The sequence below is a fragment of the Rattus norvegicus genome, chromosome 3 (assembly GCF_021556685.1).
Source record: "Rattus norvegicus strain SHRSP/BbbUtx chromosome 3, alternate assembly SHRSP_T2T, whole genome shotgun sequence".
NCBI lineage: Eukaryota > Metazoa > Chordata > Mammalia > Rodentia > Muridae > Rattus > Rattus norvegicus.
The window spans coordinates 167273705-167301673 of NC_141536.1; the positions used below are offsets into that span (position 1 = coordinate 167273705).

The window sequence follows — 27969 nt, forward strand, 5'->3', positions numbered from 1 at the left end:
TGTATGTGTGTATGTATGTGCGTATGTTGTATGTATGTATGTATGTATGTATGTATGTATGTATGTATGTATGTACACATGCACTCCTGATGGCTACAGAGGTAAGAAGGGGGCGTTGAATGCTTGGAACTGGACTGGTGGATGGTCATGAGCCACCATGTAGGTCCCAGGAACCAAACTTCGGTCCTCTCCAAGAGCAACAGGCACTCCTAACCACTATGACATCTCTCCAGCCCCTCCCTATCCCTTCTTAACATCACTCCTTTTCTGTCTCATCGTATCCCGAAAGGCTCGGGAACGGGCTGTGGCTGTGTGCAGCCTGTTGGTACTTCCGTAGGAACACTGAGCAAGTCTGGGTCTCGGTGGCTGGTGGCTTCCGGGGAGGTGGAAGATTATATGATCAAGGATGGAGGTGGAGTATGGATCCTGGACTGCTGGTTGCTTGTTTGTTGATTGTTTTTAGATCGTTGTTTATAGACATGTCAGCTGCTGATGGAGCAATATGACTGCTGGGGGAAACACACAAGACTGGAGAGGGGACACCACCGAAGCCTAATTTCTATGAATAGTGTGACAGCCAAACCCATGACATGGAGCAAATCATAGCTGAGCTTTGGAGACGGTCTGATCGTCAGCCTTTAGGAGCCAATCATTTGCCCAACAAACCGCTCAGTCCAGAATCCCAACTCTCTGACCCACTGGCTGCCAATCACATAGGTGCCCTCTCACCTCTGCCCGCAGAGGGGACCGAGGTCCCTAACATTCCTCAGGAGAAGTTCCCAGAACCTTGACCATAAAACCCACACTAAGACAGTTTTTAGCCCAGAATCGTGCCAACGAGCCACGCTTGGCATTTCTCACTCATGAGGTTGTAGGCAGGGCGATGTGTTTACATTTTCTATGTCATAAATCAAAGGCGAGATAGCATTGCTCCTAATTTATCTTGCAGACTGCTTGGATGGTATCTTGCCACTGAAAATATTTTTAATATTTCTTAAACAACGGAAGATGAACGGGTCATGAATGCTGAATGTGGCAAGTCTCTTCGTACCCCAGAACTTTGTTTCAAGGAATAAGCTTTCTTTACCCCCTTAGTTTCAAGGAAAATAATATTCAAATTATGTCAAGCAAGCACTGTCAACATCAAAATACCGGCTTTGCTCAAACCTGTCTTTACAACAGGCAACGCCAGCCACCATGATCGTGAACAGCCTGGTGCACAGAGCCCATGAATTATAAATCAAAAGGCAAAATCGCGTGTTGTTTTTCCTGGGTAGACACAGAACAGGATATTAGGGGCCTAAGGGAAGATGAACATTGCTGCTTTCAAAGTTCTTCACCTCCATCGAACTGTTGATTCAGCAAAAAGGAACCAGCTTTCCCAGAACCCCACGCTAGCTGTCTGCCATGATGCCCCTCCCAGAACATAGCCAGCAAGACCGGCCAAGTGGGTGCCTAAAAAAATCACTTTAACTGCAGGAAATTGTCACTAATTTGGACTCATATTCTTCAGACTCTGTAGTCATGCAGCAGGGATTTGGCTTAAAGGGAGTCTATACAGTCTTCACGGGGAAATTCTGATTTAGCAGACAAAACCCACTACAAATGTAATTACTGAGGAAGCAGGTATCCTGCCGAAGGTGCATGCTGTTTCTAAGAAGGTTGAGGGCATTCATCTCCCTACAAATTTCTATTATATGCTAATTACCAACCATATTAACCTGTGTTTAAGCTTCATTATGGAATAATATGGCTTCTTATAATTAAAAAAAATCTAAACCCGAAGTGTCTAAACGAGAAGTGAGGTTTTCTCCGTCGGCGGTTTTCTGTGCGTGGAGGCGGTCTGCTACCCTCACCAAGCACAGTCCCACCGGATTCCTCGGCAATGAGTTTTTGTGGAGGTCACCCTAGAAAGAACAGAGCCCTTTTTAAAAATCATTAGTGAGTTTCCGCTGACACTCGTGAATGGGCTCACGTACCCCTTCTCCAGAGTCTGGTGGTCAAGGCAAGACCATCATCCCCTGAAAGGATAGGCTTGGTCTTTGGGATTGGTGTTTGAAGTTTTTCGAGCCTTTGAGAATAGATGCATGTCTTTTGCCCTAAAGACCTCTCAGGTGAGCCAAAGGAAGCCACTGGGGAGGGCAGAACACCAGGACTCAGAAGTGCTCAGGACACCAAAGGCTTCCTTGAGATGCTTTGAACATGAAGGGAAAGGAATGGAGGGGAGGAGATCTAGAAGTTCACGAGTGGTCTTTTCCTCACAGCTGCGTATGAGACACGCCCATGAGGCAGGTGGTCTTAACAGGCCCTAGCCTAAAGGGCGGGGCTCTCAGCCCCTGCAAAGTCTGAAGACTGAGCTTGTGTAGATTTGTCACATAGCCCCTGCCAGGGTTGTAGCTTCCCGGGAAAGGGTGTAAACACTCTTTTTCTTTTTCTTTTTTTTTTCTTTTTCTGGAGCTGGGGACCGAACCCAGGGCCTTGTGCTTGCTAGGCAAGCACTCTACCACTGAGCTAAATCCCCAACCCCAGGTGTAAACACTCAACAGTGAAGATCACAAAGACACAGTTCCCACAAGCCCCTGCAAACCACTCAGACATTCAGTCTCCTCCTGCTCTAGGAGTGGAATCTCCACAAGGCCTTTGTGGGATTCCCTACCTAGGGAGCTTGGTTCTTCACTGCCTCACGGAGAAGGAAAGACATCTTGCACACTTCAGGAAGACAGCTTATGCCAAGGCCTGTAGGATGTGCTAACAGCTAGAGACCCAGGATAGCATAGACCTAGTTCAGAGATCAGAAAGAGTCAGCGTTGGACAGGAGCAATGGGCTTCTATTCCCTAGAGGGCCCGGGCTTTTTATTTGAGTCAGTCTCCTGTAGAGAGCTTTCCACTTAAATCCCCATCTCCCTCAGAAAGCGTACCCCACCTAAACATACACAAAGCAGTCCAGTCACAATGGACCACAGACACACTGTAGTCCAGCCCCGGCCACAGATGGACTGAACCATCCCAGAGCTCACTCAAAACAATAGTAAACAAACAGGCAGGAGGAACCCATTGGAAACCATCTTTCAACAAATTCAAGCTAACACCTCAGAGGATAACTGTGGTCCTCCGATGCCACTGAGCACAGCATGGCCTTGCCTTACCCTCCTGGGTCCATCCCTCCCTCCCTCCCTCTTCCAACCATCATTTGTGAGACCCACTGGCTGCATCTGCCTCCAACTCATACTAAACCAACAGTAACAGGAGGATCCCAGGCCCTGTGGAGACTGTAGAGAGAATCTCTTAGAAGCATCACCTGTCAATAAAAAAGCAAATACCCAATGAGTGAAGGCAGGAAGTAGGGGGTGGGACATTGGCAGGAAGAGGGAGGATTCTGGGAAATAGTGAGGGGCGCAAAGACTCGCTTGGGAACAGAGAGAAGATCAGGAGCGTGGGAGCCGAGCAGAGGTAACCAGCCACATAGAGGAACCCAGAATAGAAAGAAGAGGAGATTCGCTGGGAACACTGAGACAGGTGTAAACCAGCAAGCGAGCCAGTCAAGGAATGAGCCGAAGCTCACGGCCTAGGCATTTATTAAAAAAATAATTAGTCTCCGAGTCATCATTCTGGGAGAGGGGCTGGGAGGGAAAACTTAGTATTTATGTTTTTAACAGAGACTTTTCAGTCCACCGCTAGATTAAACTCTCAGTAGGTTCTTTGCTCCAAGGGTTATAGGCATCACTCGGGATCGTTAATGATTGATCGTTAATTGGCCTGCTCTAAGTCACAGCCACCAAGGACCGTGAGAGGTAGCGGTGCCAGGCTCTCCTGGTGTGTGGGGCTGAAACATTTTTCCCAGAATGCTCTTTGCAGGCCCAGGAGAAAGTCTAGGAAGCCAACGTTGTTACCAGACAGCATACATAGCTGCCACTACTGACATGCAACCTGTTTCCAGCTCCAAGCCATGCCTGGTCCTGCTGGGATTGAAGAGATGGAGAAAAGGACATAACCTCACCCTACCCCCAAATTTGATTTCTCGTGGCATGCTGGTGAGTAACGAGTCCTGAAGTACAAACTTAATCGTGAGCAGTCCAGTCGCTACCTTTTTGTGTCCCCAAATGTAGATAGACAGGGAACATACCTGTGGACCTTCTCCAACATGGCCAACGATCACCAAGCTCGGTGTCCACAGGATACAGTATGAACCTGGGGACTGAGAACCCTCCAGGTTCATAGTCAGAAACTCAAACAGCCAAAGAAAGGGCTCCACTTCCTCCCACTGTCCTCTGCCCTGACACTTCAGACTGAACCGGAGGCCAAGCCTGTACATTAAACATCTGTCCCAGACAGAGAAAGACAGGGTGCAGTCTGCCGCACTGTGCTCAGGTCAGAAAAGGTGCTGGCGGCTGTGGTCAGCCCCCAGCAGCACAGCCCCCAATGCCCCACCTACCACCTGGCTGGCTTCTTCCTAACAAATGCTGACCGCTGCTTATCCAGCTTCCAGCCCACCCACACACTGCTCAGCTGCTTCTGGCATTTCCTCATTTTACCCTGTCTTCCTGTCTTCCACTTTGCCATTGCAGGGGCCGGCTTTGGCCAGTCCACATACCACTCAGCCCTTTTCAATAAGGACCACATTAGATGATCTCTGATGGCTCTCTCCCTCCCCTCTCCCCCTCCTCTCTCCCTCTCCATTCCCCTCCTCCTAACCCTCTTACCCCGCTCACACACACACACACACACACACACACACACACACACACACACACAAAGACACACAGACAGACACACACAGAGACATAGACACAGACACACTCACACTCACACACACAAAGGCATATACACAGACACACACACACTCACACACACTCACACACACTCACACTCACACACACAAAGGCATATACACAGACACACACAGAGATACACACACACAAAGACACACACAAACACACACAGAGACATATACACAGACACATACACAGACACACACAGAGACATATACACAGACACACACAGAGATGCGCACACACACACACACAGACACACACAGAAACATATACAGACACACACACAGACACACTCACACACACAAAGACACACACATACACACAAAGGCATATACACAGACACACACAGAGATACACACACACAAAGACACAGACACACACAGAGACATATACACCGACACACACACACAGACACAGAGGCATATACACAGACACACACAGAGACATATACACAGACACACACACAGACACACTCACACACACAAAGACACACACAGACACACACAGACACACACAGACATATACACAGACACACACAGACACACACACAAAGACACACAGACACAAAGGCATATACACACAGAGAGAGATACACACACACTCACACTCACACACACAAAAGCATATATTCACAGACTCCTGAGCCAACCCCCATGAAGGTTTTAGCTCAGTGCTCTTCGCCTCGCTAGAATTCTGTGAGGCTTGTTACTCCTGTCAGGCATTTAATGAGAAGCGCTAGAGTTCAGTTTCGCCCGCTCGCAAGCAGCCAGCCTCTGCTCGAGCTCACGTGCACATACGATTCTTAGGATGGTGGTAAAAGAAGCCACCACAGAACCTGGGGCACCCAGGGACCCAAGAGGTAACCCCGGGGCTGCATCTCAGAGTCATAGCTACAAGAAGCATGTGGCTCTTCTCCAGTCGACTCCCCCAGAAACCACCCCAGCGATGGGCCACCCTATTCCTGCCCAGTATACCAAAATGCTGGCATATCCCAAAATGCTGGCAAATTCTCTCCATGTGTCTGGTTCACAAACATCAGCCTGGAAGGGCTCTGATGGCTTGTAGTTGAGCCTGATTGCATGTTTCCTGGATTGGTTGGGTTGGGAGAAATAAGACCCCCAAGTGGCCAACACAGCCGTTGTCTCTGTAGCAAAGACAAACACTGCACAGCCTCCTTTACGAAGGAACATGAGGTGCCCTTCCACTTCTCTGACTGACATCTGCTGTAGAATTCAGAGAGGAAAGACATCTTCCTCTTCCACAAAACAAAGGTTTTGGCGGATGCGTATTGTCCCTGAACCGGGCCAGGCAGGTGCTACAGCATCAGAGTTACGATACTCCTGAGGCCTGGATGGATTCGGCAGTTCCTGCAGCTGATCTCAGCTCTCCAGCAATGTCCCCTGAGCCTGAGGAGCAGAGAGCACACCTGCAGTTCTGAGCAGACAGCACCACTTTGCTTTAAATGTGTTGAGTTGTAAAGAAAGAGAAAGTGAAGGGAGGTGGTGGGGAGGATACCTGGCCCTCTGCCATGCATCCTGGAAAATATAAACCATGAGGGTCGCCCCTCCTTCACAGCCGTTTGGCCGGGAAACGAGAGGAAATCAGAGAAAGAAGACAATGGCTTCCATTAATACCACAGTGAACTCAACCTCCCCATTGTCAGAAGCAAGCCCACATGCAAAGAGGTCACCTAGACAGACCTGAGTACACAAAAAGCCCCGAGACATGAAGAATCAGCAGTTTGGTGCTCTCTGCAAACAAAATTGGGGCTATCTTCCTGATACATGACTGTTGTTCTTATTCCTTTTTGCAGCCCCCCTGGAATCCTCTCCATCCATCAGTCTGCCCATCACATCATCTTTCGGATTGCACTGGGGTCCTCATCTCCCAGGTTACACTGGGGTTAGATCACTGAGGATGATTGGTCTCAAAAAAACTAGATACGATTTAAAAATCACCTGGAAGACGAGCCTCTGGGTATGCCTTCGGGGATAATCTTGTTTTCATTAAAAGAGATGGGAAGATCTGTCCACTGCGGGTGGCACCATTCCCTAGGCTGTGAGTGGTGCCCATTTGCTGGCTGGGATCATGGATGCTGTACATAGAGAAAGCAAGCTGGGCATCAGAACTCATCACTCTGGTCTCAGAAGACAGTGACTGGCTGATTTAGACTCCTGCCACCTTGCTTCCCGCCATGATGGACTGCACCCCCAAACTGTGAGCCAGAATAAACCCTTCATCCTCTAAGTTGCTTTTGTCAGTGTATTTTTACCACAGCAACAGGAAGAACAATTAAGACGGGTCAGTTTTTGAGCAGCCAAAGAACTTCCCAGAGCCCTTATTGTCTCTTGATTTGAACCTCCAATCTCCTCCATGTTTGTCTCCCAAAGAGGTTCAAGGCCACCACAGCATCTTTACAGTGAGGGTCGAATTCAAAGAAACTCACACACAGACCCCATTCTAGTAACCGTGGGTCAGTCAAAAGCAGAAAACAGAGCCAGCTACCTACAGAGTCAGTCGTCTGTTACGGGACCTACACACCGGAGGGCCTGTGGTGGAAGTGCCATAGCCAGCATGGAGCTCTGTGAATGGCAAAGAGCGAGCGGGCTGATCCCATGGCCCTCTCAGACGCCAAGGAGTTATTGAGGCAGCCAGCGCACCAGGAAGATGAAGACAGAACACTCTAATATTGCTTCATGGGCTCTCAAGAACAATATTGAAGACAATTCTCACTGGGATAAATCATGATACCAGGTGAAAATCACATCTGCCACAGCAAGCGAAACAGCATGCAAACTGCCGGCCCCACATTGTCCGAAAGGCCCATCCCTTTAGCAGGGCCACCTGCAGGTCCTGTGATAGGAAGAGGGGGGTCCCCCGTTCCAGTGACATTTGAATGATTGGCCCCAGTGGAAAGTTTAATTGCACCCCAGATTGCAGAGACCAACATTTCTCTGTGCCATTGTAAAGATTTATGCTATGTTGGAGTGTTTGCTGTATGTCTGTCTGTGCACCTCCTGTGTGTAGTGCCTAAGGGGGCCAGAACATGGTGTCATTGCAGACGATTGTGAGCCACCATGTGGGTGCTGGGCACTGAACTCAGGATCTCTGCAAAAGCAGCAAGTTCTCTTAGCCACTGAGCGGTCTCTCTAGCCCCACACTGACAGGGATCAAGGAGGGGTGATTTACGGAATCTGTTTTCCCTGGAATCTGTTTCAACTTCATGACATCCCCCATGAGGTCCAGCGGGCTTTGGATACTGGGTATTCATAGCCAGATCTCTCTGGAGGACAGGGTGTAGCGTCCGCCTGGTCTGCAGCTGGCAGATCAGGTTCCCTGGGAAAGAAGTGTCCTCCAGGCTTTAGGTCCTCTTCTTGGTGTCTGTCTTGAAGCCTAACCTGTCCCTCTAAGGAAGCCAAGTCTTTCTCTTGACCTCTCATTGTCACCAAACCCTTTCCCAGCTACCACCTCAGAGCCTCAGCTCTGGGTGTGACACCAGAGAAGCCTGTGCCTCTAGGAAGCCCAGACACCTGCTCTGGCGACTTCAAAGAAAGCAGGCCACCTGGCTTTAGTACTACCTGCTCATCTCAGTAAGCTGTGGCCAGGTGTCCCTCTCCCTCTGTTCCCAGGGAAGAAGGGTGTCTGTACCCACAGGGAGACCAGGAAGCTGAGGGTGAGTGCAGTGCACAGTGTGAGACTCCGAGTGCATGCCGTGCCTAGTTTCCTTGCAGTGGACCCATTTGCTTCCGGTTTCTGCACTAGGACAGAGCATTTGCCTCGTGACCGCACAATGACAATGGTGTCTTTTCCCACTGGAAAGGCATTAGCAGCAGTGGCTGCCTCCACTCTGCAGACATCAACTCTCACCCTCTTGTTACAAACAACAGAAAGGGGTGTTTCGAAACCTCAACATCCCAATCTGCTGATCACCAAACTGGCTGTTTCCCGAGGGAGTGCAGGAAACCCCCACAGCTTCTCCAGGGAGCCAACAGCAGCCTGCTCAGAGGCTCCAGGCTCAGTAGATCTGATAAACCCAGCTCCTCACCTTCCTTGTGTGCAGTGTGGAAAAGGCTGCCCTTTTCCTACAGGCCATGGGGTAAATGCAGGCTCAGGCCTGGGAGGGCCAGGATTTCTGGTTCTTTACTTTTATTGTAAAAGTAATCCACGTGAGCCGCAGCAAATACAGCTACTATAGATGCCCAAAAGGAAAAGCTCTCCCACACACCATGCTGCCATCCTCAGAGACATACAGATAAATCACGTGTGCCTGTGCTTTCATACACTCAACTGTTCAGTACATGTGTGCACACAGGGAAACATGTGCACATGTAAACAGGCACACACATACACACACACTCAAATATGGCAGCACAGGTTAGCACGCAAGCTCATGGATCTACACACACACGTGAGTACACAGAAAGGGCTGTGTTTACACTGCGAGCCCACACATGTAGACTTACAGGCAGATGCACACAAAGCTCATGGATGTGTATCACACAAGCATATGTGTATTAGCATGTACAAACAGATGTATGTGTACCCAGACATGAACATATGTACATATTTGCATACAAAGGTATACATTCAGGCCTACACACACATTAACACATATATGCATACGCTGGCATGCAGGCAGATGCAACCAAGCACATATGACATTAATGTATGCAGATAAAATATACACACAAGGTCAGAGAGCATGCAGAAATACAGGTACAAGTGCACACATATGTATATATGCACAGGTGTACACATGTAAAGCTGTGCACATACCGACATACACTCAAACATGTAGATATACACACAGAAGTGTCCTCAAGCATAGACAGGTACACACATATGTGCGTGTATGCATAAACACTTGCATGTAGCCACACATATACAGAAAAAATCATGTACACACATGCACATACAGATAAGGACTCAAGCAGACACATGAACCCAGGACACAGAGAGAGAGAGAGAGAGGCAGAGAGACTGAGAGAAAGAGAGAGGGAGAGAGAGAGAGAGAGAGAGAGAGAGAGAGAGAGAGAGAGCGCTCACAAATGGGTTGTGGAGGGAGACTGATGTGGCTGAAAGTTCTCTGTATCCTGTGGCAAGGGTACAGATCTCTGGATGCACCACAGTACAGTAGAGAAGCAGAAGACCTATTGCAGGGAAGAGGCCAAGCATGAGTGGTAGCCGTGCTTGAGAATCTCCCACTCTGACTGCGTTACTCCTGTTAGGATGCTGGAAGCCCTACTTCTTGAGCATTCCATCCCCATACTGGGACAGGAATGAACCAGAAAGGCAAAAGCAGCACCCAAACTACCACAGAGCTGCCTTCTCAAGACAATGCTAAGTGTACACAGGATGCCAGCACCCAGACTAGTTCCCACCTCAGTGTGAACACTGTGGCATGGTCGGAGAAAAGAACCAGCTAGGAAAATGTAGCTGTTGAGATCTGCCTCAGGAAAGTGAGGTGCTCTCTCCCTAGACCGAAACTCTTCTAGGAAGGGATGAGGAACACAGGAACATCTGCCTGGGGCATCACTTCCATATGCCTGACCCCCTAAGTCTGCCACACCTGCATCCCACAAATTCTCCCCATGAGCGGTCCCAAGGGATCACAAATAGTTGCAATTTGCCTGATACTTTGGAGGGATACTGTGGCAGGAAATCTTGACACTCGGTGCCTCCAAAGGTCAAGATCTCAGCCCTGAGGGGCTCCCTCGCACTGTACCACGGCTTCCTTGCCGAAGATGAATTGCTCCTGAGAGGCAGCTGCGGTTTTAGGGAAGGCACTAAATCAAAGCTCTTTATTTCTCACCTTGTTGAATTTATGAGCAGGATGTGGCATGCCTTGCCTCCGAAATCGCCAATTAGAAACAGAGAGACGATCAACTTTGGATTTCCCAAAAGCTAGATGTGTCTCCGTCCTCTTAAAAGAATAAATTATGCCAATTAGGGCTAGATGCTAAAGAACAGGGTTTGAAGAGATAAACAGGAAATTGAGCCTTTCAAGCAGGCGTTTATTGATTTATTTATTCGTGTTTATTTGTGAGCGGGTGGTGTGTGTGTGTGTGTGTGTGTGTGTGTGTGTGTGTGTGTGTGTGTGAAAATGTGTGCATGCACTATGCAGCATCAGTCATCTTTATCCTTCAGCATCTTTTTTGAGACTGACCCTGCGGTTCACCAAATTCTAGCAAAACTAGCTAGCTGGCGAGCCCCAGGGATCCCCCACGCCCACTTCTCTGATGCTAGGATCACCCAGTTTTCACACAGGTGCTGGAGATACGAACCCAGGTCCTCAGGTTTGTGAGGCAAGCGCTCTACTGGTAGATCCACCTCCCTAGCCCAAGATCCAGGAATGGCAGAAGCCACTGGATCAAACTCAAGGGCCAGCTTGAGTTATCTCTTCAGAGCCACAAGGCCCAGATCATATGGAAGCTTGATGCCTTCTGTAGAATGAGTGCCATCCTCTGCCCAGGGTGTTCTAAGATCACTCGTTCCCTCTAATCAGCTCTCTCCAAGGCGCTGAAAATTGAGCACTGTCATGTCGCAGAATGCGGAAATGCGGATAGGCTGCCTGGACTGGGCTGGCACAAGTGGTCTGAATGTTTGAGCCCCATTCTTGCAGTATTGGGCAGGGATAGACGGAGCCAATGTCAACAGCATCCCAGAGTATGCAAGGGGCTCAGGCTATGTGGCTTTGCTAGAGGAAGAGGCAAAACTACATAACCGAGTATGATTTAACAGAACTGACATGTCATTTATTCAACTTTTCTTTGGAACCCCATGTTTTCAAGCACCGACCTCATTAAAAAGCCTCTGAGCAGGATGAGGTCTGGGTCCCGTATATATTAATAAAATCATCGATTTTCATGGAGCCGGCTCCTTGCCGGCATCGGGAAACCCGAGAACGCTGTGTGCAAACATCGCTCATGTCAATTTCCAGTGTACTGCTGTTAATATCTAATTCCGAGAGCACAGCTCTCATAGGCAAAAAAAAAAAAAAAAAAAGAACTGCTAGAAGACAGAGCGCTCACATTCGACGTTTCTATTTCAAATGCACATCTCAATGGGCAGTTGATCAGAATGCTTTCCTAGATTCCTCCATATTCTGTATAGAATGACTGTATGTTTAGGGATACGTGTGACCACATTATTTTAAAACGCAATAAGATCTGTACAGGTTTAAAATACAACTGTGCTGGGGTACATGGGTGAAACAGCTTCCACTCAAGAATTAGGACGAGCCAGAGGCTAACAGTCTGGAAATTTCCAACCTCGAGCTGCTGTTAGCACTCACAGTGGACACTCTCCAATAGCAGTAAAACTGCAAGCTCACTGGATTGGGAAGTTAATAAGAACCACTCCAGGAATTAAAGCAAGGAAATTGAGGACATGTGTGGGAGAAACCAATTGTTCACCGGGATTATTGATTGAATGATAAGTCAAGTAATATTAGCGTCAAGCACAGAGCACAGCCCCATCGAGTAAATAAAGAGTGCACACCAAACCCATTTGTTTCCAAGCACACGGGGTGCAGCTCAGTGTGCATGAAGGCCGGCAGAACAGGCAGAGAGGAATTGGGGGGGGTGAGAGAGGAGAGCCAGGCATCCAGTCAGATCAGGCTTCCAGCAAATGGTGCAGGGTGAGCGATGCATCACAAGATGAGCCCCGCACTTGTGTCCTGAACCATCCACAAAAGCTGTTTAAGAATGTAGACACGTAAAATCCGACACATCCACAACAGGTGCTCCACATAACTGAGCCACCGAGCAGCGGCTGTGGGGGACAACCTCAGGCTCACAGGAGACAGCAGGGGACAAGGCAACGTTGGACAAGGATCTCTGGTGGCCATGGCACAGTGGATCTCCACTGTCAGCTTGACTGCATCAGGAATCACCTAGGAGACTCACTCCTGGGTGTTGCCTGTGAGGGAGCTTCCAGATGGGGCTGACTGAGGAGGGAAGAGCCACCTGGGATATGGGCACAGCATCTTATTGCTGGGGTCCCAGAGTAAAGAAAACAGACTGTGAGCTCAGCACCAGCCTGCATCTCTTGCTGCTTCCTGACTGGATGCTGTGTGGCCAGCTGCTTCCTGCCTCCATGAGTTCCCTACCACAATGGACTGACTGTCCATCCAAAACTGTGTGCTGAAATAAACTCCTCCTCCCGTAAGATGCTTTGATGAGGAATTTTTCAAAATATTTTCTTATTTATTCTTCTCTCATACACTTCTATCCAACTGCAGTTTCCCCTTTCCCCATCACTCCCAGTCCCTTCCCCCTTACTTTCCTTCTCCCCCAGATCCACTCTTCCTCCATTTCCCTTCAGAAAAGAACAGGAATCCCAGGGCTATCAACCAAACATGAGGTAACAGGATCTGACAGGACTAAGGCACAAAGTCTCAGATCAGAGCTGAACAAAGCAACCTGGCAGAAAAAAAAAGGATCCCAAGAACAGGAGAAAGGGTCAGAGACACCCAAACTCCCACTGTTGAGAATCCCACAAGAATGTGTGTGTGTGTGTGTGTGTGTGTGTGTATGTGTGTATGTATGTATATGTGTGTATGTGTGTGTATGTATGTATATGTGTGTATGTGTCTGTGTGTATATGTGCATGTATGTGTGTATGTGTATGTATGTGTGTATGTGTGTGCATGTGTGTATGTGTGTCTGTGTGTGTTTGTGTGTGAATGTGTGTATGTGTGTATGTATGTATATGTGTGTATGTATGTATATGTGTATGTGTCTGTGTGTATATGTGCATGTATGTGTGTATGTGTATGTATGTGTGTATGTGTGTATATGTGTGTGTTTGTGTGTGAATGTGTGTATGTGTGTGTATTTGATATATATAACAAGTAGAATGCCTAATACAAACCAAAATGAATAAAAGGATTATTGCTTTTCATTGACAATAAAGACTGAAGGACCCAGCGGCGACCATCCCACACAACAGACTTTGCTCTGCCTCCAAGGAGTGAGGGAGAAAGACATTCATTCTGTGCTCCGTACTCTGCCATGTTTTCTTCCCTTACCAACTCATCATGTCTAACCCAGCGCTGCTCGGCTGTGGGAGCCTTTGGAGAAGACATCAGAGTTGACATCATCCTTCCTCCCTAACAGGCCAGGTGGACACCAGGAAGCTTGTCTGGAGGCTGGAAAGTACAGGCTGCCTTGGTTCTGATCAGTTTGTATGAACCAGCGGCCTTCTTTCTATCTCATTGTAAAGACGGTATAGCAATTGTAAGAGCCGCCGTGCTCCCAGCTGTAAGGGAGAAAATCAATTTCTCTTCTGTGGGGCTCACAATGAACCTGGAATTTTACCCGAACCAAGTAAACAAAATCGTCACCTAACTTGAATGGGGAAAGAGGTGTTAGAAGAACTCTTTATCTCTCTACTTCTAACATGCTCCTGTTATTATTGAAGTCTGACTGTGTCTTTCAAGGGGTGGGTTATTAAGGGGCAACTTTAAGATGAAACCATTCTTCAGATATTATAATAGAAACATTTTAAAATTTAAATCAGTGGTGGAAGATTGAAACCACGCAGTTGAGACGCTGTAATACTTTTCAGTCCACTCTGGCACCTGCGTTTAAACCGTGCTATCCAAATGTAAGGCTGGTAAAGCGGCTGAATGGGGAGCCGGTGACCTTGAGTGGATCAAGGTCATGGCGATCAGCTGGCTTTCTCTCTGGACATGCCATGACACTGCCCCAAGAGTGCTCCCAGAAGGACACAGCGAGAACAGTTAGAAGGCATCTCTAGTGCCTTGGCTGATAGGGCGAGAAGGACTCCGATTCATTCAGCCCAGACTCCCATCTCCGAGACAAGTAGACCTGATGCTAACACGAATCCCTAGTCCTAACCCTGTAAAGCCTTCTGGATTCCTAAGGGGAACCCTAGACAGAGTCAGCTTTAGAACCCATCTGGATATCATACCTTGGGTTATTGATGTGTAATCAACACAACACGCCTTATGATGTGTTGTTCTGAGAACCCGGGGCGTGTTGGCTGTGATCTAAGCATACTACTCCAATGCCCGGCACACAGATGACGTAAGGAGGTTGGATTCAGGTACTCCTAGGTGTTAGCTACACAGGCTTTTCTTCCCTACACTTTATGAATTTAAGATGATCATGCCTGTCTTCAAAATATTCCCACGAGGAACCTGACAAATGGAACTTGAAAGGAGCACCATGGTTTGTCATTTTTGTTTAGTACAAGTGGCCCTGCTCTCCCAGGATCCATCAGAATCCGGTTATGCCCTCATGGACAGGACAATGGTAGGGACTGAACAGCAGCGGGACGGCATCAACCAAGGGTTAAGGAAACAGAAAATGGAGAGGACTGCTCATCCCTGCTCCACGGAGGGAACAGATCCTGTCAAGGAAGAATGCTAGCTAGGCATGTGCAGAGAAGAGTCAGCCTGGTAAGCAGCCCGTGTGTGGGTCTCCCAAGGGTGAAGTAGATGCACGCCATGCCAGTCTCCAGGCTCCCATCATCTTCCCCTAAGCTTGCCTACTGTGGGGCAGCATCTCTATGGGGTAGATCTGTTGGACCGATGCATGCTATAAAGGGAACTTACGAGCTCGGCCTACCCAGTGGGGCTGGGTAGAGAGGCTGAGAACCCAGTAGTTTCCCATCCCGTGAGATTGAACAGCTCTGGTGGTAACAGACTGGAGAATTCCTTGAGAGCTGTTGGTCTGAGATCCATGCTGGAAGGTTGAAGGAGCAACAACAATGGGAAGGAAACACATCAATAAGAAGTAAGGGTGGGCCTGCAAGCCTCACTGGCTTCCCTCAGATCCTTTAAAATCTGGGCCTCTAAGGGAAGATTCAGCCCCCTCCCTGGGAAGAGCTTTTCTCCTCAGTTAATCCTCCCTGGAAATACCCTTCCAGGCCAGCCCAGAGCCATGTCTCTTGGTTGACCCCAGATCCAGTCAAGTTCACGATAAAGAACAGCCACCACTGGAATGGCTCAGCAGTGAACAGTATTCACTGCTCTTGCAGAGGACCTAGGTTCAGGTTCCAGGGCCCACATGGTGGCTCAGCCATCTGTAACTCTAGTATAGAGGATCACACCACACACATGCACACACAGCACACAGCACACATACTACATACATACCACACACATACACACCACCCACACACAACACACACATACATACCACATATACACACATACGCATGCCACACACATACTACATACACATACATAACACATATACCACACACCACATATACCACGCCACACACACACACACACACACACATACTATATACACACACTGCTCACATACACACACACACCACACACATATGCATGCCACACACATACTACATACACATACATAACACATATACCACACACCACATATACCATGCCACACACATACAAACATACACACACTTTATACACACACCGCTCACATACACACACATATACCACATACACATACACGCCACACACATACTACATACACCCACAAACCACACACACACACACACACACACACACACACACACATACACACACACATAGGAAATAAGATAAATATGTATTTTTGAAAGGTGAGATTTTGTCCCTAGAATTACAGTTTCCACTCTCAGGGACGGTGGTGTGAAGTTACCAGTTCGCAAGATGCTTGCAAATGTCCACAGGACTCATCATTTTCTAGGAAGAACCAATAGTGCCACAGGGCTGTGACATCACCTCTTCCGTGATGCCTCTGCGCACTGGTGTGTCTTTCAGGATGCCAGTGGTGGCTGAGAAGCTGTTCCAATGTTCTCAGAGACATGTTAGGTACCGTTCATGAGCTCACCAGTGGAAGCACATAAGCAGAGCTCGGGGCATCTCTGAGGGACTCTCGCCGCCCAAGCCAGCCTGCTTCTGTCATGGGGTGGGCAAAGTGGAAACCGGGAGAGACAGGGTTCTGTCAGGAGAGACAGAATTCTGTGGGATCCCTGGTATGCACTCTCCTGTAGAAAGCAGAGCCAGGCTTCTTGTGACTGACACTGTCTCTTCAGCCAGCTGGTCGTCCACATTAAATCCATCCGGCCTATCCACGAGTCTGGACTGCAAAGAGCCACAAGCTCCACGGTGCTCATGGCTCACACTCACAGATCCAGCCAAGAGCCCACCCAGCAGGCTCACTCTCTCTTTTGGTCTGTCTCATCTGCAAATACTTGAGGCGTCCTCCTGCTGACTGCAGGATGAGGCTTGGGCCTGGCTCTCCAGCTGGTGACCTCATTCATCTAGAATGAGAGTTAACTGCTCCAAGCTCCTCTGCAAGTTTCTTGGATCAGAATCTGGGGACTTAACGTGTTACAGCGACAAAAATCTCTGCAGTGAGTTATTGCTTCCTTCCTATGTTCGGAGGAATCACCTTTCACTCTGACTCATGTTCTTCTGGTCAGCCCAGCCTCCCGGGGTGACCAGCTCACTGAGTCTAATGCTGCCAGGCCATTCCCCAAACTCCCTAACACCCTCTCCCACTCTGCACAAAGACGCACCATCTGCTTGCAGACACTCAGAAGGGGACGCCCGCCTCGTGCGGGATGTTGATCATATGTTAGCCACTTCTGCGAGGGAAGAAATATTTTGAAAGCTGCCAAGCCACCTTCTTCATCCAGCATGCATGAAAAATTCATTGGGGTTGCTATTTGTCAGGGGACTGCAAACATTTCCTCTCATTTGTCTCCATCCTTGCTTGCATTTCGACACCCAGCTCTGAAATCCACAGGCCCCACCATTTGGAGCCCTCCTTCCCTGCTTCCTCTCGTGCCAGAACTATCCATCACTTGCTCTCTAAGAATAGACAAGCTGTTGCCGCCTTCGGTGCCTTGTCTGTGAAGGTAAACGAGCTGCATGCGGACAGGGTAGGGTTCGGGCCAGAGGAGGTCGAATTTGTAGATCTAGGATCAGAAGAAGAGACAGCGTCGTTCAGAGGGTGTGGCTCTGTGATGGAGTACTTGGCTAGAATGTGCAAGGCCCTGGGTGCACTCCCAGCAGAGGGGTAAAAATAGGAGCAGTGGAGCTTCACCCACCGCCCACTTTGCCCCTCTTGGATAAAGGATACACACACACGTCACATGACAGAGTGTGAAGTCCTCGCCCTGCCTGGATGTATGCTTGTTGCAACACAGTATTGTATATTACAGTTGGGAAGTGTCTGTGGGGTGGGGCGGGGCGGGGGCAGTGTTGAGGACATTGAATATCTATTTGTATGATAGAAATGTCCAAACTGTAGCCCAGGCAAACCCACTGATTCAGCAGCGGGACTTCGTGGGGTCACTTCTTTGATGACCAGCATCCTATCTGAGATAAACGAGTGTTTTTTCATCTGCTTCCCCAGGAAAACACACAATGGTCATTTTTAGTTTGCTCTTTACTCCTCTATTGACTAGAAAGCTGTCTTGGGACCCATAATCACTTTCTAGGGGACGTTATGATAGCTCTCAGTGCAGAATTAACACATACCACACACACCCACACACCATGCACACACACACACATACACCCACACACACACACCATACATACACACACACACACCATACATACACACCACATATACAACACACACACACACCATAAGTACACAACATACCTATGTACCACCCATACACACACACATCACACATACTCACACCACACGCACACCACATATATACACACCATACACACACACATACAAACTCATACCACCCATACACATACCATACATATACACCACCCATACACACACACACAATACATACATACACACCACCCATATACACACACAAACCATAATACATACTACCCATGCACACACAGAGCACACACACACTCACATACCACACACACACCACAAATACATATACACCACCCATACCCACACACATCACACATACACTACACACACAAATATACACACATATACCACACACCACAAATACACATACATCACACACACACATACCATATCACACACACACCACATACCACAAATACATACACCATACTACACACACAGACACACACACCATACATACATACACACCACCCATACACACACAGAGCACATACACACCACAAATACATACACACCACACATACACCACACACCACAAATACACATACTACATCTCTCACACACACACACACACACACCACATACCACAAATACACATACCACACACAACACTACATCACACACAGACACACACACACAGACACACACACACAGACACACACACACAGACACACACACACACACACGCCACTCATGCCCAGGTCTGCCAATGACACTCATGTCCCCAAGAGAAGCATGATGGGTCACATGACCATACCCCTCCCTGGCTTTGAGCCCTCAGTAGTTTAATCATCCTCCCACCCTTAAGGCCCAAACAACCCAGGTTAGCTGCTGAGACCCCTGCTGTCCCTCAGGCTGTGACACCACCATATCTTCAGCACTCTGTTACTACCATACCTTCATGCTCACCAGTCCCTCACACCTCAGGACATTGGCATGTGTTGTCTGAACCCTTGAAAACCTCATAGGGTCACGTGCTCTCATTCATGGGGACACATGCCCCCATTGATAGAGTATACCTGTTGTGTTGTTATTTGATTGACGTTTGTCATTCCTGTTGGGAAATTACAGTGGCATTTGTCTCTTTTGACTGACACTGCAGCCCGGGTACGTTTAGCTACAATGTAGCAGCTCTAGGTCTGCTTCTGTGTAAGGAATGAATAGTCAGTAGAGATCAGCTCATACTTTACTTAGTCTGCGCCATAATGTGAAAGTTCCGTTGAGCATAAAAACAGGCTTTCCCTAAGACACCAGGAACAAAACCATCCCTGTAGTCACTTTCATTCCCTTGTCTTCTGATCCCTGCCCTCCGTGCTTCTGCCACAGACCTCTGTGAGTTCTATGATCTGGTCTTGGACCATGGGACGACCAGAATCACTCGCTAGTCTGAGCTCCGATGTATACCTGGAGAGATGACCCACCGGCTCCAAAGCAAAAGCTGTGCTCCCTTTTGAAGCCAGTAGTCCAGCTGCATCACAGGGGTGACTTCAGGAGCAGGGAAGCTTAGGGTCTGTGTTTGCTGTGTTCACATTCTCAGAAGCAATGGTGGAGATCCAAGAGACCCTTGGGGGTGGGATGTGCAAGGTGTCCATCACGGGCTATGGGAACAGCTTTAATGGCACCCACCTCCCGTAGCTGTCTGCCTCCTGCAGGTATCATTTGTCCTGTAGAATCGCCCACGTCCTGCAGGGCAGGTGGCTTCCATCCTGTAGAGTTGCCCCTGTCCTATAGAGCCTGTCCTATAGAGCAGACCCTGTCCTTCGAGGTGGCTGTGTCCCACAGTGGGGCCCTGCCCTACAAGTGTAGAATAAAGAAAGACATAGTCTGGGCCATGTTCACTCACTGTGTTCGACTTTCAGCACCCCATGCCTGTAACACTGTGTCACCGCCAGAATTGTCACGCCGGCCATGCTGTGCTACACAGGTGCATCTGGATAAGCCCAGCTCTGCCCTGTTAAGAGGCAGCCAGGCCACACACAACTGGCTTTCTCACCACCTGCATCTCCAGGGGCAGGAGATAGCCCCATCCTCTAGCGACTTGAGCCAAGGAAAAGGCAGAACCAGTATTATGTCTGGAAGCTGTGGGCTGTTTTCCTCCCAGGGGTCTTTGCACGGGTTAAAAAAATGCTTATCTTAAAACCTGATGTGATGGATTTAAAACCTGTGCTCCTAACCTCACGGTATCATGGAAAGCAAGCCTGCTGCCTGTCTCCATTGAGGTGAACCTGAGAGGAAAATGAGAAAGCCTAGCACTTGAGATACGTGAGAAGCATGCTTTGCTTGGAGTGAAACCGAACTGAGACAAAGAAAGAAGGTCTTTCTTACAGACCCTGCATTTCACATTCAAGCCTCTCCCACCAGCCTTGCATGTCCTGACAAGAAGAGGATGTTCAACTAAGATCAGATTCCAACACCGTGCTCTGTGGGACAGATACCTCAAAACCCAGCCATGCCACCTTCAAGGTTGAAGGGTGACCGGCCTCTGCCCTGAACAGCAAAAGGAAAGAAGTTTCATTGACTGTGGAAGGAAGATAACTCTGGGATTGAAATCTTCCCAGAGAGCCACCTAATTTTGTCTTTGGGTGGAGTTCCTGCAGGAGAGAGAGAGAGAAAAGCAGTCAGTCCAGCTGTGTGTGGGGAGGACCTGCCGCTGGCTGGCTGGCTGGCTGGCTGGCTGCCTGGCTGAGCTGTGATTCGAACATGGGCATTTACCAGGGCTTGGAGAACAGCTGCTACACAAATTCGCATCTCGGTACTTTGAATCAAAGATCAAGTGCAGCCAGCAGAATCCCACACGACATAGACAAAACAGCCTCTAGCCAAGAGTTCACATCTGCCAGACAGGGTGAAGGAGGCAGAGCCCCCTCCCCTCGGTATGAACAGCTGCAGATTCCCACTGACATCACCTCTGACTTAGTGTGTCTGTGCTAGGCATGCTGTGGTGGGGCAGAAAACAGACGCAGCTAGAGAACCAGAGTACAGATGTCATCAAACAGAAACCTCACAGTGGTCACTTCTACTCGCCTCTTGACAAACCGGGCTCCTTTTGCATACATGAGACCCTCCATACTTCTACTCAAGAATCCCCTCAGAAAGAGAAGCCTGTGTATGTAGCAGCTGACCATAGCCACACCACTGACCTTAGGTGGACAGGGCCAGCCATCCCATTACCAGAGCAGAAATAGCATGGCACCCACCTTGTTATCTTGCGGCAGCGCCACAAGGGGAAATGAGTTCTCGCTCCCTGCCAATGAGAGGCCATCAGGACGACACTTTGAGGTTATCTGTTGAGTTTGGCTTTTTTTTTTTTTTTTTAATTTTGCAGAGCAGTTGGACAGCATCGTTTGGAAATTAAACTGTGCATACCATTGACCCAACAATTCCATTTCTAGAAAGTCCATTTACAGAAATGCTGACAAAAAAGAAGGAGCGAAATCACGCGCACGCATATGGCAACCACCACGGGTAGTGGAGAACTGGAAACAACCGGAACACTTACCAAGGCTGTTCCATTTAACTCAAGGGCATCTGTGGAAGGACGTACTTTGTGCGGCCAGCACAAGAGGGTAATCTAAATGGCCGGCAGGTGCCCAGGTTGTCGTCGAAGTCAGCTTCATCTATGCAAGGGTTACACCGTCCGCTGCAAGTATTTAAGGTGCAGATGAGACTGGTGGTCTCTACTTGTATAGACTGTCTCCCCCGCAACCCCCGGATTCCAAATGACACTCACTCCCTAAGAAACTATCTCCGTGGATCACCACTTTCTAGTTTTACACAAACAAGGTTTTGCAATGGTCCATAATCCGCCAAAGAATGATGCCCTGGACTCGAATGGTACATAAACATAAAGGAGGGTTTTTATTCTGCAGAAGTCCAGCATGCTGGGGTCTACCATCTACAAAGATGGAGAGACCCCCCCCCCGATGTGAGCTTGCAGGCCCGATTTAAAATACATTGGGGGAATTCCAGGCAGAGTGACTGACCTCTATCTTAATCTCTCTTAATGTCTTAATCTTAATGTCTCTGGGGGACATTCCAGAACCACTTTGAGGGTCTGTGGGGCTGGAAACGGTTACTGGGGAAGTCTGGAAACTGCCGCTGATCCATTGTCCTTGTCTCAGGCCAGGCAGTTTCTGAGGCCTGGACTTGCTCTGTTCTTGGAAGCAGAAATTCAGGCCTGGTCACCTGACCTGCCCATTTGGAGCCTGTCATGGAGTCAGCTCAGCTTTCTCAGTTTCGTGTGATGGATTTGGCTTGTTTACGCTGAGACCCAACCACACCGTGTGCATGAATTGCTCACCCTTTTTATGGCTGAGTAAGTTTTCCTTGTATGGATATACCATGAATTTAGAAGGCAGTTTTATACCAGGTCCACTTACTGAAATAGTGTTAGCAGGGCCCCTATGAACTCCCCAGAGAGATTCTTGTCCAGATATATATTACCATGCATGCATTTCTCCCTGAGGAGTAGGCCTTAAATCCAACTGGAAAGTGGCTGGTTACTTCCTGTGGCATCCGTGCCACTGTAGCTTCCATAGTGTGTCTTGCCACAGTAATTGTTATTACAGCTCACAGATTCACACCTGGGTAAGGGTGTTGGTGAACTCTCCCTTGGCAGCCTCCTTCAGTCAGTACGGAGGAAGCTTCTGGCTCGGTACCAACTTGACTTCTCCACGTCCCGTGACCAGTGTGCATGGTGTCATCAGCAATAGGGTCTCTCCTCCAAGTTCTAGAGCAAAAAGAGATTTCTAACAAAACTCCTAGACTGATTTTCAAAATGGTTCCCCCTTTTACCTCCCCGCCCTGGTATGAGCACTCATACTATTTTAGTCTGAAGGGGTTGTGTTTTGAAGTATCAAGGACATATTTTTTTGCTAATTAATTACATCTTAATCAACAGTTAATTATTTTTAATTGACAAAAAAAGTATATATATTTATCATGTAAAACACGGTGTTTTTGAAATATGCACGTGATGAGGGGGTGGTTGAATCAAGCTAAGGGAGAAAGAGTAAGAAAAAAAGTAACTTTCAAATGTGTATCTGGAAAATGCTAATGACACACTGGTACTTTGTCATTTATCAGGCGAGCGGGCCTGCACCCGTGCCAGGGAAGATACCAGTGTAATAGTAGTGTTCACATCGACCCTCGGCCATGATTGTCTTCAGAAGGTGCAACCAAGGCTTGATTTTTATTGGAGTTTTCAGACGTTTTTCTCTGTGTTTGTTACTTTTATGCATTTAAAAACTAGCAGAGCTTGGGGACACAGACCTGTGATCCCCGCCACCTGGGAGACTAAGGCAGGAAGAGGGCAAGTTAAAAGCCAAACTGGACTACAGAAAGTTCAAGGCCAGCCTGACTAACTTTTCAAAACAAAAAGTAAAAAGAAAAAAATAATGTATCTTATTGATTTAATTCTGGCACGGCATGCAAATGGATATAGATCCAAATCTTAAGCTACAAAAAAGACAAAAAATACTAAAATAGTATACTAAAATACTAAATTAAAATGCTAAAAATGTTCACATTGTAACCTTTGAGTCTGTCTCAGATGTAGCCTGGGCAAGAGCTCTGTCATCCACCCAAGATTTGACTTGGTGGTCTGTTTGTTCCCCTGTCCTGAGCACCTGTCTGTCAGATCATATGTCAATGAAGGCTGTGTCCACCTTCCTGGTGATCTTATGGAGGCAAGCTACACACACACACACACACACACACACACACACACACACACACACACACACTGTCACTGCTGTCTTTATAAAGTAGAAAAAAATGTGGTCAGGTGACCCTCAAAGTCTATCGTAAGTATTAAAATAACCGTATTGTTTTACCCTTCACACGTGTCCTACGTAAGATACTTTCTTGAGATTAAGAATATTTCAGAGCACTTATTGATCTCCCAGCCAGACCCTTACAAAATTTAAAGACGGTCAAGTGGAGAGAGCCTTTCTGAGTGGCACCATCCTGAATCTGTCTCAGAGATGAGTCCTTACTTAAAAGACCATGTTTGAGCAAATGTTACAGAGTCTGTGGGAAAACATCATGGGTCTCCACAGGCGAAGGTCTTGATGCATTGAGGCCAGCAAAGGCTTGACCTGTGGGAAGCAGGACCTGGCTAAGAAGAGCTCTGCCCAGAACTGTGAAGAAGAAGAGCTTTGAGAGCGCATTTATGATGACAGTAGGGGCCTACAGGAAGGAAGCTGGGAATCTTGTTCTTAAGGCTCCCACTGAGTTATTCAATCAGTCATTATCTGTAAGGAGTAACTGCAAAGCTCAACAAAAGGACGGAGGCTGAATGGGTGCCAGGTACAGGGAAAGGGATATTCATGACCACACACTGTGACTGGGTCCATTCTGCAGAGGTGGGAACAGGAAGTCAAGTGGAAACAAGGAGCCCAAACGCTGGGATGCCTTTGCCAGTCCGAGGGCAGCTTGAAGGTTTCCTGAGAACTCATCTATGCAGACTAAAAGAGAGGGCTCTTGGGTGCTCAGAGCTTTGGCAGCTGCCGTACCATGAATTAGAAGATGGGCCAGTCAGATAGCCAAGTAAGAGCACACTTACTGTAATGGAGCAGCTGTAGGCTGAGACAGACAGAGTTAGGTTCTGCCTCAGCAGTAGGCTCCTGGACTGTGTCTCTCCATTTCCACAAATAAAGAGTCAAACAGGCTACAGACAACTGAAACACACACAAACATACATACACACACACACACACACACACACACACACACACACCAACTGAACACACACACACAAACACACACACACACACACACACACACACACACACACACAAGAACTGAAGTCCCAGAGCAAAGAAAGAACACCTCAGAGCTGGGGGAGAGAATACCCACAGTACAGGGTCTTCACGCTGAGTGCCCGTAGAGCATACCTCCGCAATGAAACTTGGCTCTGAACTGTGTTCCATGGTCCTAGTTTCATCCTCTTGCCATGGTGAACACCCTGACAAGAGCAGCTTGGGGTAGGAAGGGTTTACTTCAGCTCACGATCCAGGCTGCAGTCATAGCAGGGGAGTTGGGACTTGAGCTAGTCTTAGCATAGCCACAATCGGGAGCGTAGGACGGCCCCCAGCCTCCCTGAATCTGCTGTGACCTTACATCATATTACAGGATCCCAGGGTCCTCCTCAGACCACAGTGCCATGAAGCCACACAACTCTGATTTGGATAGCACGTACATCAGCCTCCCCTCAAACTGCCATTCCACACTGTTCTGAGCAGAGCTGAGGATGTGTTTCCATAGTGACCTGATAATTGCCTCTTTGGAAGGCTTCCAAGTCAGCCCAGCTTTCCCCGGACCTTGGCACTTCCAGAATCCTTTCTGCCACAAGGCGACCGTTTTTGGAAAGTCGAGTTATGCAATCAAGCAGTAGGAAGGGGATCCACTTTCTTCTGCTCCCAGTGGACCTCAAAGGGCTGCCTCTTCCACAGACTCAAGTCCTCCATGTTCCTCCTTGTCTTCTCATAGCCAAGAACCCTGGATCTACCTGGCTCCTGGGCTCTGTGTCCTAAACCTGGGTCTGTCACAAGAATGAGACAAGATACAGAGAATGGGATGGGTATGTTGGCTTTTATCCACTTCCAGTCAAAGGACTCTTCAGACAATAAACGTATCCCCTCACGTTCGGTGAGAAGAAAAGCAAACATGCCAGGACACCCCAGGAGGGCACATCTCCTACAGTACGTTGTAGAGATGCTTTTCACCAGCATTTTGGAATCCATTGTTTAGCTTCTTTATGCTCGAGGCAAAACACAGAGCTTGAGACAATGATAACACTCTGTTGAGACAATGGTGATAAATTCTAAACAGATAGCATTACCCTGTGGCCTGAGGAGGAACCATTGCCAATTAATATGGAGATTTGGCAAGTGTGCAACCCAAAGAAACATGTAATTTATCAAGCAAGGAAATTTTAGGAAACAGCCATCGAGTAGAATTAAACGCAAGTCTCCCGGAGGGAAGTGGGATGCAGCTAGGATGGACGTGGGAATTGGAGGACACTGGTCGACACACGGTGGGTTCTCTTCCTCCAAACTGAATCTAGATGGCGGTGGCGGTGGTGGTGGTGGTGCTGGTGCTGGTGGTGATGATGAATGATGATGACGACGACGACGATGACAACGACGGTGATGTAATGATCCTCGAGGCCCAGTAGGCTGAAGGAGATACTGCAACCTGCAGCTGAATGTGTTACCTCAGGACAAGCAGTTCTTAAAGCAGGAGAAACTAAGTTCAATCCCTAGAAAGCACTAAGAAGTTGAATGTGGAATCATGTGTTTATTCCAGCATTTGGGAGGCAGAGAGAAACAAGAGAACCTTGGACTCAGGACTAGATGAGTGTGCTCCAAGTTCTGTAAAAGCATCTGTCTCAAAAATATAGGGTAACAACCTCTGGCCTCTACACATGCATATGCTTGAACATACACACAGACACATACATAAAGCATAGCATGCGCGCATGCACACACACACACACATACAAACATTCACACACATACACACATACACACACACATATACATACACACGCTCACACATACACACACATATACATACACATTCACACATACACACACTCACACATATACACACTCACACACATGCACACATACATACATACTCAGACATACACCTCACACACATAACACATACTCACACACATAACATATACTCACACACATACACATTCACACCTAAAACACACATACTACATCACACCTCTGTCTGTCTCTCTGACTCTCTCCATCCCTGTCTGTGTGTGTGTATGTCTGTGTCTTTCTCTCTGTGTCTGTCTCTCTATAGTGCTCTCTCTCTCGCACACACACATTCAAACACACACACAGACAGAGAGAGAGAGAGAGAGAGAGAGAGAGAGAGAGAGAGAGAGAGAGAGAGCCTTGTCTGAGCTGTGACTGAGAACCTATTCCTTTCAGGACCATCGAATCAGGACTCTGGTACCCAAGACAAGAGCTCTAAAAATGGAAGTGGTCACCTGTGGAGCATGAATCTTCCTGCATCAGCCAGAGAGGATGATCCAGTAGGATGGGCTGAGGACTGGCCCTCGTGAGACAGTTCTGAGGCCCTTCCCAGACACATGGCCTGTGTGCAAATGGCAAGGTCCAGCAACAGCCACTGTGTCCAGCACACGCATATCCCCTGGCATGCTGTGCTCGAATCCTCTCCTAGCAACAGAAGCGATTCCAGAGGCCAACTCCCCAACAAGCCCCACTCGAAGCAGCTGTTTTCTTCATGATTGACTCTTTTCTGAGTAAATCCTCCAGAATCAAGCTGCTTGACGGGTAATTGTTCCTGACGACCGTCTTATTTTCCCGGTCTGTGCAGCTGTGGTATTGAACCGCCGTAACATCCACAGGCTGGCGAGGCGATCGCCGGTTCGCTTCCCGCCGTCATTGTGCCTTCGTGAGGCCTCTTCTTTAGATTTGGAGACGGAATGCTCCAGTTTCAAGAGAGAGAAAGAGAGATTTCCTTCCTTCCTCTTTCTTTTTCTTTTGCCTTCCTTGTTGTGTGGCTAAGGCAGAGTAGAAGTTTCCATTGTAAAATTAAATATTTTAAAAATTAAAAAACTGACAAGAACA

General features: G+C 48.1%; 1 long non-coding RNA gene across 2 annotated transcripts; it reads left to right on the plus strand.

Moving 5' to 3' along the window:
- The first annotated feature begins 3367 nt into the window (after nucleotides 1-3367).
- On the plus strand, nucleotides 3368-27969 carry LOC147995865 (uncharacterized). 2 transcript variants are annotated; one of them, XR_015684103.1, is made up of 3 exons: nucleotides 3368-3450; nucleotides 3938-4031; nucleotides 6586-7019. It is a non-coding gene; the product is annotated as an uncharacterized LOC147995865 (long non-coding RNA). The 2 variants fall into 2 exon arrangements; XR_015684104.1 differs by lacking the exon at nucleotides 6586-7019 and adding an exon at nucleotides 27307-27969 and having other exon boundaries at nucleotides 3371-3450.